This window comes from Pseudophryne corroboree, chromosome 8, assembly GCF_028390025.1.
Source record: "Pseudophryne corroboree isolate aPseCor3 chromosome 8, aPseCor3.hap2, whole genome shotgun sequence".
Classification (NCBI taxonomy): Eukaryota; Metazoa; Chordata; class Amphibia; order Anura; family Myobatrachidae; genus Pseudophryne; species Pseudophryne corroboree.
This window is the reverse complement of record NC_086451.1, coordinates 138,970,974-138,983,799: the sequence shown is the minus strand read 5'-3', so window position 1 is coordinate 138,983,799 and position 12,826 is coordinate 138,970,974.

The following is a 12,826-nucleotide window of genomic DNA, read 5'->3' as shown; positions in this document are numbered from 1 at the left end:
CCAGAATGTTTATGTGAAGGAGTACTTCTTGACTTGACCATCGTCCTTGGAAGCTTTCCCCTTGCATGACTGCTCCCCAACCTCAGAGGCTTGCATCTGTGGTCACCAGGATCCAAGTCTTAATCCCGAACCTGCGTCCCTCCAGGAGGTGAGAACTTTGAAGCCACCACAAGAGTGAAATACTGGCTTTTCTTGACAGGATTATCCTCCAGTGCATGTGTAGGTGAGATCCGGACCACTTGTCCAGTAGGTCTCACTGGAACACCCTGGCATGGAATCGGCCAAAGTGTAGAGCCTCGTAGGCCGCTACCATCTTCCCCAGCAGGCGGATGCACTGATGAATCGATACGCGTGCTGGTTTTAAAACTTGTTTGACCATCCTCTGGATCTCCAGAGCCTTTTCCACCGGTAGGAATACTTTCTGTGCTTCCGTGCCCAATATCATTCCCAGAAATGATAACCTCATTGTGGGTTCCAATTGTGATTTTGGAAGGTTTATGATCCAACCGTGCTGTTGAAGCACCATCAGGGAAAGTGCAATGTTCTGCACTAGTTTCTCCCTGGATCTCGCTTTTATGAGGACATCGTCTAAGTATGGGATGACTTTGACTCCTTTCTTGCGAAGAAGAACCATCATCTCCGCCAACACCTTGGTGAATATTCTTGGAGCCATGGAGAGCCCAAAAAGGCAATGTTTGGAACTGGTAGTGGCAGTCCTGCACCGTAAACCTCAGGTATGCCTGATGCAGCGGGTAGATGGGAACATGTAAATAAGCATCTTTGATGTCCATCGATACCAGAAAATTCCTTTTCCTCCAAGCTGGAGATCACCGCTCTGAGGGATTCCATCTTGAATTTTAACCTTTTCAAATAAAGGTTCTGAGTCTTTAGGTTTAAAATCGGTCTGACTGAGCCATCCGGTTTCGGCACTGCAAACAGGCTTGAATAAAACCCTTTTTCCTGTTGTGACACAGGAACTAAGGAAATTTAATTTTCTTGACATAATTTCTGTATTGCATACAGCACTTTTGCGCTGTCCTGAACAGAAGCTGGTAAGGCTGATTTGAAAAATTGACATGGGGGAAGGTCCTGAAATTCCAATTCTAATTGGGATACTATCTGCAATACCCAAGGATCCAGATCCGAGTTGACAATGCTAAATTCCTTTGTCGTATAAACAACCCTTTATGAAGTCTAAGAACACTGTACGCTGTTTGCTTAAGAAATACCGTAAGGGTACGCTATTTGCGTAACGATTGCTCCGCCGTAGGCGAGACGCTCAAGCGTCACGTTCGCTCACGGCCCAGTGATCACAGGACACGTTATTGGTTATGACTAGAGTAATGATTCGCTATGGCGTAGCATACGCTCGAGACCACGAGGAGGTCACCAGCGGCGCAGACGCTCACAACGCTATACCTTTATGTTTAAACCTTATACCAATGAAATACACAGAATAACTTAATGTGGATACAGGGTGTAAGTGCAACCTTGTGTAACCTGACTAACTACAAAGCTGCTTGAGCGTCACCGACGCTCAAGTGAACACTTAACACTATAGAAAATACACAGATACTGGTTTAGGGTCCAAAGCCTATTAACTGTATTATATCTAATATACTTGTAAAAGGGGATAACAGTACAAATGATACACTACAATATAACAGAGACTTCCTAACCAAAATACAATACTATCTAATACAATTCAATACTAGTCTAGGGGAGATGTGAGGGAAAGAGAAGGAAGAGAGAGAGAGAGAGAGAGAGAGAGAGAGAGACGGAGAGAGAGATTGGCTCACAGTAAGACAATGATTACGGAGAGAAAACTTACGCACAAAGGGTATGATCGCATGCGCCTCGATATCCAGCTCCCGATTATCAGCAGACAACCGTTGATGAGAGAGTGAGGTTGGATATGGTCGGCCTGCCTATTTATGCCCCACACACAATGCAATCTCATAGTCCCTACAATCCCATTGTCCATTGGACGTCGGAATTCGGCCCTGTATCATAACAAAAGGTCATAGGGTGATTCATACAGGTGGGCTGTGACGATTTCAAACAGCTCAGGTGGGCGGGAAACTAGGTTTCCCGCCGCATACCTGAGTATGAGTAAATAATAGAAATGGACATAAACTTCTTATGTCCATAACTATTCGCACGAGCGATTAATACGCTCCAAACCAACACCGGAATATTGCTAATTAAATACTCTTCCGATGGGTACCAAACACTGCTGTATGATTCCTGTCAGACCCTTCGTACAATACAAAGAGGGATTCCTCAGCTCAGGGACATTCTATATTAACCAAACTTTCAGAATCTATCAAAGGGATCATGATCTATAAACTACATTAATTGTGAAAATATGTAACGAATGAGTCGCACGCTACGACTACATAAACTCTACCGTAAATACGCATACCGCGCCTGCGAGTGCACGCTATTGCGGGTATGCGCCTTCACGGGAGAGCGTACGCATGCGCAGCGCGGACCAGTGTGCGGTGCAAATATGGCAACGTGCATAGAGACATTTTTCTGACTTTGACAGTCCACCCTTTGGCAGTCAATAATAACTGCCACCTTCTAAAACATTTCAAAAAGGAGAAAAATGTAAGTCAGGGGTTAATTGATTTCCATGGTGGGGTAAGGAAGAAGAGTGGAGTAGGTGTGAAGAGGGTATGACCTAGTGAGAAAGCAGAAGCATGTGTGTATGAGTCCATGTTTGGAGGGTCATGTATCATCGTGCCGTACGTGTGGTAAATCAAGCTTCGAGGTATTGCGAAGTATACATTTGAATTCCTTCTTATCCCGTACTAAGGGTCTGTGGATGGGCTGTCAAACTCTACCGAGCTCATTTCGGCTGTGGTTGTAACAAAATGGGGGAGCACATTTTAGTTGATGATACATGAATGGGGGAGGTATGTGGTTGCTGATATCTGTGCCTGTATTCCCTATCGCCTATGTGTGTCATTACCTGAGGGTTGTAGAGATGAAGATAAAGAACACTTATGGAAAATGCAATGGTATTCTATGTCAGGGAAATGTACATCTGTTGTTGAAGTTTTGTTCGGTATCTGTTGAGAGTCGTCTTCTTTGCGCTGTATTGCTCCTTGGGCATGAGCAAATAGCTTTGTCAGTGCCATCAGATTTACAAAAATGTTGGGCTAGCGTGAGTTTAAAAATACTAGGGAAACTGGGGATCCATGGCAAAGTTCATCAAGTGTCCATATCTTAGGTTGTCAAAACTTCATCTTTGGTGCTTGTCTGTTGTCTGTATACATCTCGTCTCGTCAGCTTCCTCGTCCAAGGGGGTCTTTGTATCTTGGAGAAAAACAGAAAAACAGGTGAAAGAAACGGACTGTATAATCGCATTTTCATCACATTCTGGTTTCTATCATTGGGTCATAAATCAAATCCAGGTTAATTACGGTTTCCTCACTCCTCAAGCTCATCACTTTTGTACTTTGTTTGCACCTCATTAAAGCCTGCCCGCATCTAAATATCAATCCAATCGATATAACGACACCCAAGATACATAGTAGAAACTTTCCAACATCCATTATGACTCCTTGAGCCCAGTCTCCTAAACCGGAGAACCAATTTCGCGGGTTCAACCATGACACCCAACCAGTCAGCTCATTACCTACAGCAGCAAGGGTGAGATTGTGTTTTCGACGAAATTCCCACTTTAATTGCAGAATATCATCCATCTTTTGGTCTATGACCTCTACCGGATCCTCGGTGCTATTTGTGATATACGTGCAACACTTTATGCCGTACTGTGTTGCCAATGTAACACAATATCCGCCTGTTACTGCTGTAAGATAATTAAGAACCATCCTATGCTGAACTAGTTCTGTTTTGTAGGCTTGAAGTTCTCTTCCAGTGTATCTAAACGTGTCATCATACATTTCAGTGATATTATCTAACAAATTGGCGAGTGCGGAAATGTATCTATAATTCATCACTCCTCGAGCGGTACGAGTGAAATCTAACGCTACCAGAACCTGAATCCCGGTGGATTCATGGATAAGATCAGAGGCCGGATGCTCTAACCTTTCTGACAGTTGTCTTTTAACTCGGTGCTCGTAATGAGTGTGAGTATAAGGAGCTTGGGCACCACGGTGTATGTCCTTCATTTTGTCATGTGTAACAGTCATCACTTCAGGCAATACTTTTCCAATATAACACAATCCTTCAGAGTTTGGGGCAAGCCACTTGTACGCCTTTCTCCCGCATATGAAATATGCATCATCGGGGAGAACATAAGGGACGGAGAAGGACATGACCATGTTACAAACCTTCCAGGTGAAATCTCCTGACCCTAATTCTTCCATCTGCTTAATGCACGTATCAGTTTGTACGATATGTGCACAGTATCCTGGTGATACCTCTCCAACTCTAGTAATCCTATTTCCTAAGGTATATCGATACCGGAAAGATTTTCCTCTACTGGCTATGTGGCGTACCAGCTCTGTATCTGTAGGCATTCTATCTGCTCTGTGTGAAAAGGTCATGGTAAGGTTGCTCCATGACACTTCCCAATTTCCTGGCTTACGGGGATTGGAGATATTAAAACATAAGAGGGACCTATCCACATGGTATTGGTGGAGCTTCAAACTAGGAGGGCTGGAGATGTTAAACCTCCGGTCCACCGGTCTCCCACCACTTAGCTCAAGTACCTCCCCTAACGTTAAAGGAAATGGTACTAGCCCTGATTTGCTGTGACCCTGAGGTACTTGAGAGCATACCCAACAATCTGTTTGGTTTAATACGTTACCCACTAAGGAGTGATAGTCACTCAATGGATGCTGGTCCATATGGATATTAAAACTGGATTGGCATTTCTTTATGCATCCATCTTCAACCAGATTATCACAGAGCCTACAGATACAGTTTTCCTCAGCTAACAATCCATCACAATTTCTTCTATCGGATCGTTTTCTGATACTCGCCTTTGCTTGTTGGTTTGGTTGATCTTGGAAAACTACGCCTCCATCATCATAATCGGAACCCATTCCAGATCCTCTCTCGACCTCTATGGTACTCTCGCCGGAACAGACTGCTCTGGTCAACATCATGGTTAACATCAAAATCCGGATCACAGTCTCTTGGGGCAAGTCCATCTTTGAGGAGGAAATGGAGAAGAATGAGGAGGGGGAAAAAGAAATTTCAAGGGAGAGGGGATGGGAAGTGGAGAAAAACAATAAAAGGGAGAAGGGAGTCGACAACTGCTTTCGGTCTTCAAGGCTCAGGTGCCGCCTCAGTCCTCCTGGAACAGACACTCCAGTGATACAACCTCTACCGTCTGTTCCTTATCACGGGACTTCTCTGGGTCAGCAACCTTCTTGCAGTGGGATGAATGGACCCAAGTCTCTCTCTCAGCCACCTTCAATGCTGTGGTGCTAGTCAATAAGACCTGGTATGGTCCTTCCCATCTATCAATAAGACAACCTGAGCGTAGAAAATTTCGTATCATTACATAATCCCCAGGTTCAATGTCATGACAATTACTATCTGGTAAATCAGGAATCACCAACTTCAGATTATCATTTTGACTCCTCAACTGCTTACTCATGTTAATTAAGTATTTTACAGTTACTTCATTGTTACATTTCAAATCATCCTGAGGGTTAATCATGACATGCGGTTGTCGACCAAACAAGATTTCAAAAGGAGACAGATTAAGAGGGGACCTGGGAGTGGTTCTGATGCTATACAAAACAATGGGTAAAGCTTCTGGCCACGTCAATCCTGTCTCTGCCATTACTTTACTCAATTTATTTTTAATAGTGCTGTTCACTCTTTCGACCTTCGCACTCGCCTGTGGACGGTACGGAGTGTGCAGCTTGCTATCAATTCCCATCAACTTACACATTCCTTGAAAGACATCACCTGTAAAATGGGTACCCCTATCACTTTCAATGATTCTAGGGATACCATATCTACATACAAACTCCTGCACAATTTTCTTAGCTGTAAACATAGCGGTATTTGTAGCTGCTGGAAAAGCTTCGACCCAATTCGAGAAAACATCTATACAGACAAGTACATATTTCAAATTTCGACATGGGGGTAATTGAATGAAGTCAATTTGTATTACCTGGAAAGGGCCGCCGGCAGGTGGGATATGGGATGGTTCTGTAGGTATTGCCTTTCCAATATTCTTTCTCAGACAGGTAAGGCATGACATTGCTCTTTTACTCGCATGAGAGGAGAATCCTGGGGCGCACCAGTATGCTCTTACCAATTTGCACATCCCCTCCTTGCCTAGATGAGTCAGCCCGTGAGCTGCTTCAGCCAGACATGGAAGATATGCCCTGGGGGCCACTGGTTTACCATGTCCATCCGTCCAGAGCCCTGAGGACTCCTGGCCATATCCCTTTGCCTTCCAGACTGCTCTTTCCTGTATGGAACACAAATTCTGCATCTCACACAACTTTTGTGTGTTGATGGTATTGAATACCATCAGTTGTGTGGTGTCTGTCTGTATGGGGGTAGCAGCTGCAAGCTTTGCGGCTTCGTCTGCTCGGCTGTTACCAAGGGATACTGGGTCTTGGCTATATGTATGTGCTTTACATTTGATAACAGCCACTCTGTCGGGTTCCTGTATCGCTGTTAGAAGCCTTTTTATATAAGCTGCATGCGCTATCGGTGTACCAGCTGCCGTCATGAAATTTCTGAGGCGCCATAGGGCTCCGAAATCATGTACTACCCCGAAGGCGTATCTAGAATCGGTGTAGATATTGGCTGACTTACCCTTAGCCAATTCACATGCTCTGGTTAGGGCGACCAGTTCAGCAACCTGGGCTGAGTGAGGTGGGCCTAGCGGTTCCGCTTCTATGGTGTCTTGGTCATCTACGACTGCGTATCCAGTACACAAGTCTCCCGAGTCTGACTGTCTATGACAACTACCGTCAGTGTAGAACGTGAGTTCTGCATCTTCCAGTGGATTGTCACTGATGTCAGGCCTTGCGGTAAAATTTTGGGTCAAATATTCCATACAATCATGTGTATCTTCCTTTGCATTAAATCCTCCTTCCCCATCACTCTCACCTTCCACCCTTTGTGTCTGACCAGGCACACCTGGGAGAAATGTTGCAGGGTTTAATGCACTGCATCTCCTTATGGTGATGTTTACTGGGGCCATTAATGCCAATTCCCATCTTGTAAACCTTGCAGATGAGACGTGTCTGGTTTGGGCAGAATTCAATAAGGCAGATACCGCATGCGGTGTATGGATTGTGAGGTTGTGGCCTAGCACGACATCTTCGCTTTTTGTCACTAGCAATGCTATCGCCGCAACGCTACGCAAGCATGTGGGGAGGGATCGCGCTACTGTGTCTAGCTGAGCGCTGTAGTATGCGACTGGCCTGCTGGCGTCACCGTGTTTTTGGGTTAGTACACCTGCTGCGCACCCAGCACTTTCTGTTCCGTATAGTTCAAAGGGTTTCCCATAGTCTGGCATACCTAGTGCTGGTGCCTGCGTTAGGCACTGTTTGAGTCTCTCAAATGCTGTTTCGGATTCGTCTGTATGCGAAATCCGATCAGGTTTGTTTGAAGAGACCATTTCCTGCAGAGGTAACGCCAATATGGAAAACCCTGGGATCCAATTACGGCAATACCCACACATTCCTAAAAACGTCCTGATCTGTTGCTGGGTTTGTGGCAGTGTCATGTCTCTAATGGCTTGGATTCTATCAGCGGTCAGGTGTCTCAGTCCTTGTGTTAGACAGTGTCCCAAATATTTTACCTTAGTCTGGCATAATTGTAACTTGTCTTTGGAAACCTTGTGACCTGTGTCTGAAAGATGAAACAGGAGCTGTTTCGTATCCTTCAGGGAAGCCTCCAGTGAATCTGAACACAGCAGTAAATCATCCACATACTGTATCAATACTGATCCACTCTCTGGTTGGAAAGACTGTAAACAATCATGCAAAGCCTGAGAAAATATACTTGGACTATCTATGAAACCTTGGGGTAACCGAGTCCACGTGTATTGGACTCCTCTGTATGTGAATGCAAACAAATATTGGCTGTCAGGGTGCAGAGGTACCGAAAAGAATGCGGAGCAGAGGTCAATAACAGTGAAAAATTTGGCAGTGGGAGGAATTTGCATTAGGATGACAGCTGGATTAGGCACTACGGGGAACTGACTCTCAACTATTTTGTTAATCCCCCTTAGATCCTGCACTAGCCTGTAACCCCTCCCCCCACTCTTTTTAACAGGGAAGATGGGACTATTTGCTGTGCTGGACGTTCTTACTAGAATGCCCTGTTGTAGCAAGCGCTCTATTACTGGGAAAACTCCTAACTCCACCTCTGGCTTCAGAGGATACTGTGGGATTTTTGGAGCTATCCTACCATCTTTTACTTGTACAACTACTGGAGCTACGTTTGCCATTAATCCAGTGTCCTGTCCATCTTTTGTCCAAAGTGACTCTGGTATCTGAGATGTCATCTCTTCTACTTGGGATGGGTTCCTATTTGTCATAATGGAATGTGACATTAATTTTGATGGGGAGTCTAACATGTCTCGTACTTCCTGAGCGTGATTCTCAGGGATGTCCAAGAATACACCTTCAGGAGTACAATAAATGACGCAACCCATTTTACATAGTAAGTCTCTTCCCAGGAGATTAGTTGGTGCCGATGCAGCCAGCAAAAAGGAATGCTTGGTATGCAAAGGCCCTATTGTAATCTCGGCTGGTTTGCTAACAGGGTAGTGCTGGACTACTCCTGTTACTCCCATGGCTGGAATTGTCCTACCAGTGGTTCTCATGCCCACTGTCGAATTTATCACTGACTTGGCCGCCCCTGTGTCTACAAGAAAGTTTAAAGTTTTTCCAGCTACATTGATTGCAATCTCTGGTTCACTTCCAAGACTGGCAATCAACTTAACTGGCTGCAGATTACAGGTATGGCCACACCCCTAGTGGGTATGTTGACCTCCCTGAATCCCGCTGGCAGCAACAACTTGTGAGGGAGTTAGCTGGGAACTACCAGAGGCATGCCAATCTCTGTTCGGGGGATATCTTTTTGTTTCCCCTGTATGTGGCTCGAAACTCCGCCTCTGTGGACCCTGCTCCCAATGTCGTGTGTCGTGTCGTTGTCTAGGGGGTTGAAAAGATCTTTGTACACTCTTTGTTCTACATTCTCGTGCATAGTGTCCCGGTCTGTTACAAGAAAAACATGTTATTACACTTGCCTTACCCACAGGATTCGGTGGTACATACGCAGGCTGCCTTGTGGTCAGCGCCTGTATACTTACTGACATCAACTTATCACTTTGCGACTCCCTGTGCCTAGTGATGTTTCTGTCGTGATCAATAGCAGCCTCTCTCAATGTGGACACCGACAGACCTCGCCAGCATGGTTGCGTGGTCTGTACCCTAGCTTTTAATGTTTCTTTCAAACCATCCATCAGTACAGATACTGCTACTTCTCGATGGTTTGGGTTGGTCTTAATGTCTTCTATACCAGTGTACTTTGCCATTTCTAATAGTGCCCGGTGGAAATATTCTGTTGCCGTTTCGGATTCCTTTTGCTTAATGGAGAATATCTTGTTCCATTTAACAACGGCTGGGAAATACTCCTTTAGCTGTAAATTTATCCTTTTTACATTATCCTTGTTGTACACGTCTGTAAGCGGTACATCTTTATCCAATGCACAGTCAGCTAAAAATTGAGTTGTGTCAACATTGGAAGGTAAACAAGCTCTTAGCAGTATCTGCCAATCCTTGTTGTTGGGTTCTACAGTGTTACCTAGATCCCTGATGTATTTTTGGCTAGCAACTAAGTCCTTCCTGGGGTCAGGAAATTCGGACACTATTGTTCTTAATTCCATTCTGGAAAATGGAGTGTACATGGCAATGTTCCTTATGGGAGTGGCTCCAGACACATCTGTTTTTCCATTGGGAACTGCTATTACCCTTACAGGAGCAATTCTAACAGCCTCTTCCTGTGTAGATTCTACTGCTTGTTGTGGTACAATTGTTTCAGTGTAGTGCATGGTGCCGTACTTACCCGTTGACACGACCTCACCTATCCCTCCGCTAGGGGCTTTCGCTAATCTCGTGGGTGTCGCTGTGCCTACTGTGGTCTCTGCTATGGTGGCCGCAAGAGAGAGAGCTGAAATTGTTGCCGAATCGTCTTCTTGATCACACTCCTGAGGAAGGTTCAAAACAGGGTACAACTTGCACGGGTTAATAATTGCATGAGTTACTTGGTTAACATCATTTACATTTACAGGGTTACTAAGTGTTTGTGTTTTACAACCCAGTGCGTTTCTCTCCGCAATCAACTTCTCTCCTGCTATATATGGTGGTGGCGGTGCTGTGGCTATCAGTTTCCTTACTGCCCCAGATCCCGCCGCCAGAGCCAAACCTCTCTGTATCTCACCTTCCTGGTGCCATAACTGTAAATAATCATGATGCTGAATTCGTCTCTTTGTTGATTTTATGAGACATATCCTCCTCCTTAAATTTTGTAACACTTCTGGACTGAAGCTACCTATTCTTGGGAATTTGTCCCTGTCTTGTACAGTCATTCTCTCCCATTCATCACATAAAACCTCTGTGTGACTACCGTATTTTTCACACATGATGTATCTTGCCGACCCGACTGGTCGGTTCTCTGAATCAACCCGAACCGAGGTTGATCGCCCCCTACCTGAACAACTGGCCCCCATAGTCTGCAGGTGTTGCTTACTACTCCTTTGATCTTTAAATCACGGTCTTCAGCGAACCTTTACAGCAAACCAAATTATTCAAAAATAGGCCGGCGGTGGCGGTTTACCGAGTACCCCACTCACTCGCCCACCTCGACCAATACGACCTGATCACACCGACGTGGTGCTGGCGTACTCGATACAGGGCCCTACCAAAAGAACCTTCGGTTTACTGGAACATATGAGGGTTACCCGCAGGACACTTACTCTTTCCAGTAAAGGTGGGGTTGTTAGATAGTTCCTGAGTGACCAGCGAACTTCCCTTTAAAAATAAAAAATTACACAAATCACGTCAGAATGTACAAATAGCGTTTGTGACCACTTTACTCTAATGGTATTAGGTCAGATTACTAACTACTGCACACAATTACGTGCGGTCCAATCGTTCAGTACATAAGCACTACCTGTTATGTACTGAGAGATTTAATGGAATCAATGTTTCCGGCCGCGATTCCTTCAGCATGAGCTTATGGCCTATATGGGTTCTGCACCAACACCCCAGGCGTTGTGCCTCTTGTACCTTTATAGCGGACCTTTTAGTACCTTGTGACCTCCTGGTCTTGTTACCTTATGACCTCCTGGTCTTGTTACCTTATGACCTCCTGGTCTTGTTACCTTATGGTCCGCTATACTCTAATGCTCAAATATTATTTAACCAGGGATGCCTCCCTAGCCACCGTATATGTCACTTACACGTATGTCCCTTGACGAGTACCCGACTTTCCTTTTGGTTCAACCTCTAAGTTATATAAACTTATGTGATAAAAACACACTCACTTAACACATGTACACTTTGTTTCTATATCTATTTCTGCGCAGAAATTTTTCTTCAGTCCAACTGTGTTACCAATTAGGAGCAGGATCTGTTAAACTAAATTTCAGATTTTTCCAAAAATAGATTTGCGTTATTTACCGCTGTGCGTTACTTATCGCCTTTGCGCTAATTATCGCTTTGCGCTAATTCAACTTTTCGTGACTTGAGCTACGTGGGCGTAACCGGACGCTACGTTGCGTAATGTACGCTGCGTGCGTCTGCCTTTTGGATTGCGTACGCAAGTCTTTGTTAGTGACACGTGTACGCAAAACAAAGATCCACCGTAACACAATTTCTATTTTTATCAATGTAGATGATCCCTGATCATCTACCGCACACCACACTGACTGCCTTATCTCCCAGACAAGCCGTGTGTTGGTCTATATTTTAACTATTACCTCTACTATGAAATAACAGCAAATCTCTTTTAGCACTTTCTATCAACTATAAAAATTGGCAAACAGGAATAGTGATATACGAAATTTAAAAAGAAATGCAGATATATATGTATGCGTGCGTGTATACGCAAGATAGAAGAGAAATAAAACAGTTTTAAAAGACACAAGCGTTTTGTTCTTACTTCCGGTTCCCGGATTCCTTCAGCACTCTTTATCTAAGCGAAGCAGACGCTTATCCCGTCAGCACTGCGAGACAACCTCCCACCCTTTGCTGGAGGGATAATGTCTGCTGATCTACCTAGTGCAGATATGAGAAGGATCGGACGAGTCCCCAATTGACAATGCTAAATTCCTTTGTCGTATAAACAACCCTTTATGAAGTCTAAGAACACTGTACGCTGTTTGCTTAAGAAATACCGTAAGGGTACGCTATTTGCGTAACGATTGCTCCGCCGTAGGCGAGACGCTCAAGCGTCACGTTCGCTCACGGCCCAGTGATCACAGGACACGTTATTGGTTATGACTAGAGTAATGATTCGCTATGGCGTAGCATACGCTCGAGACCACGAGGAGGTCACCAGCGGCGCAGACGCTCACAACGCTATACCTTTATGTTTAAACCTTATACCAATGAAATACACAGAATAACTTAATGTGGATACAGGGTGTAAGTGCAACCTTGTGTAACCTGACTAACTACAAAGCTGCTTGAGCGTCACCGACGCTCAAGTGAACACTTAACACTATAGAAAATACACAGATACTGGTTTAGGGTCCAAAGCCTATTAACTGTATTATATCTAATATACTTGTAAAAGGGGATAACAGTACAAATGATACACTACAATATAACAGAGACTTCCTAACCAAAATACAATACTA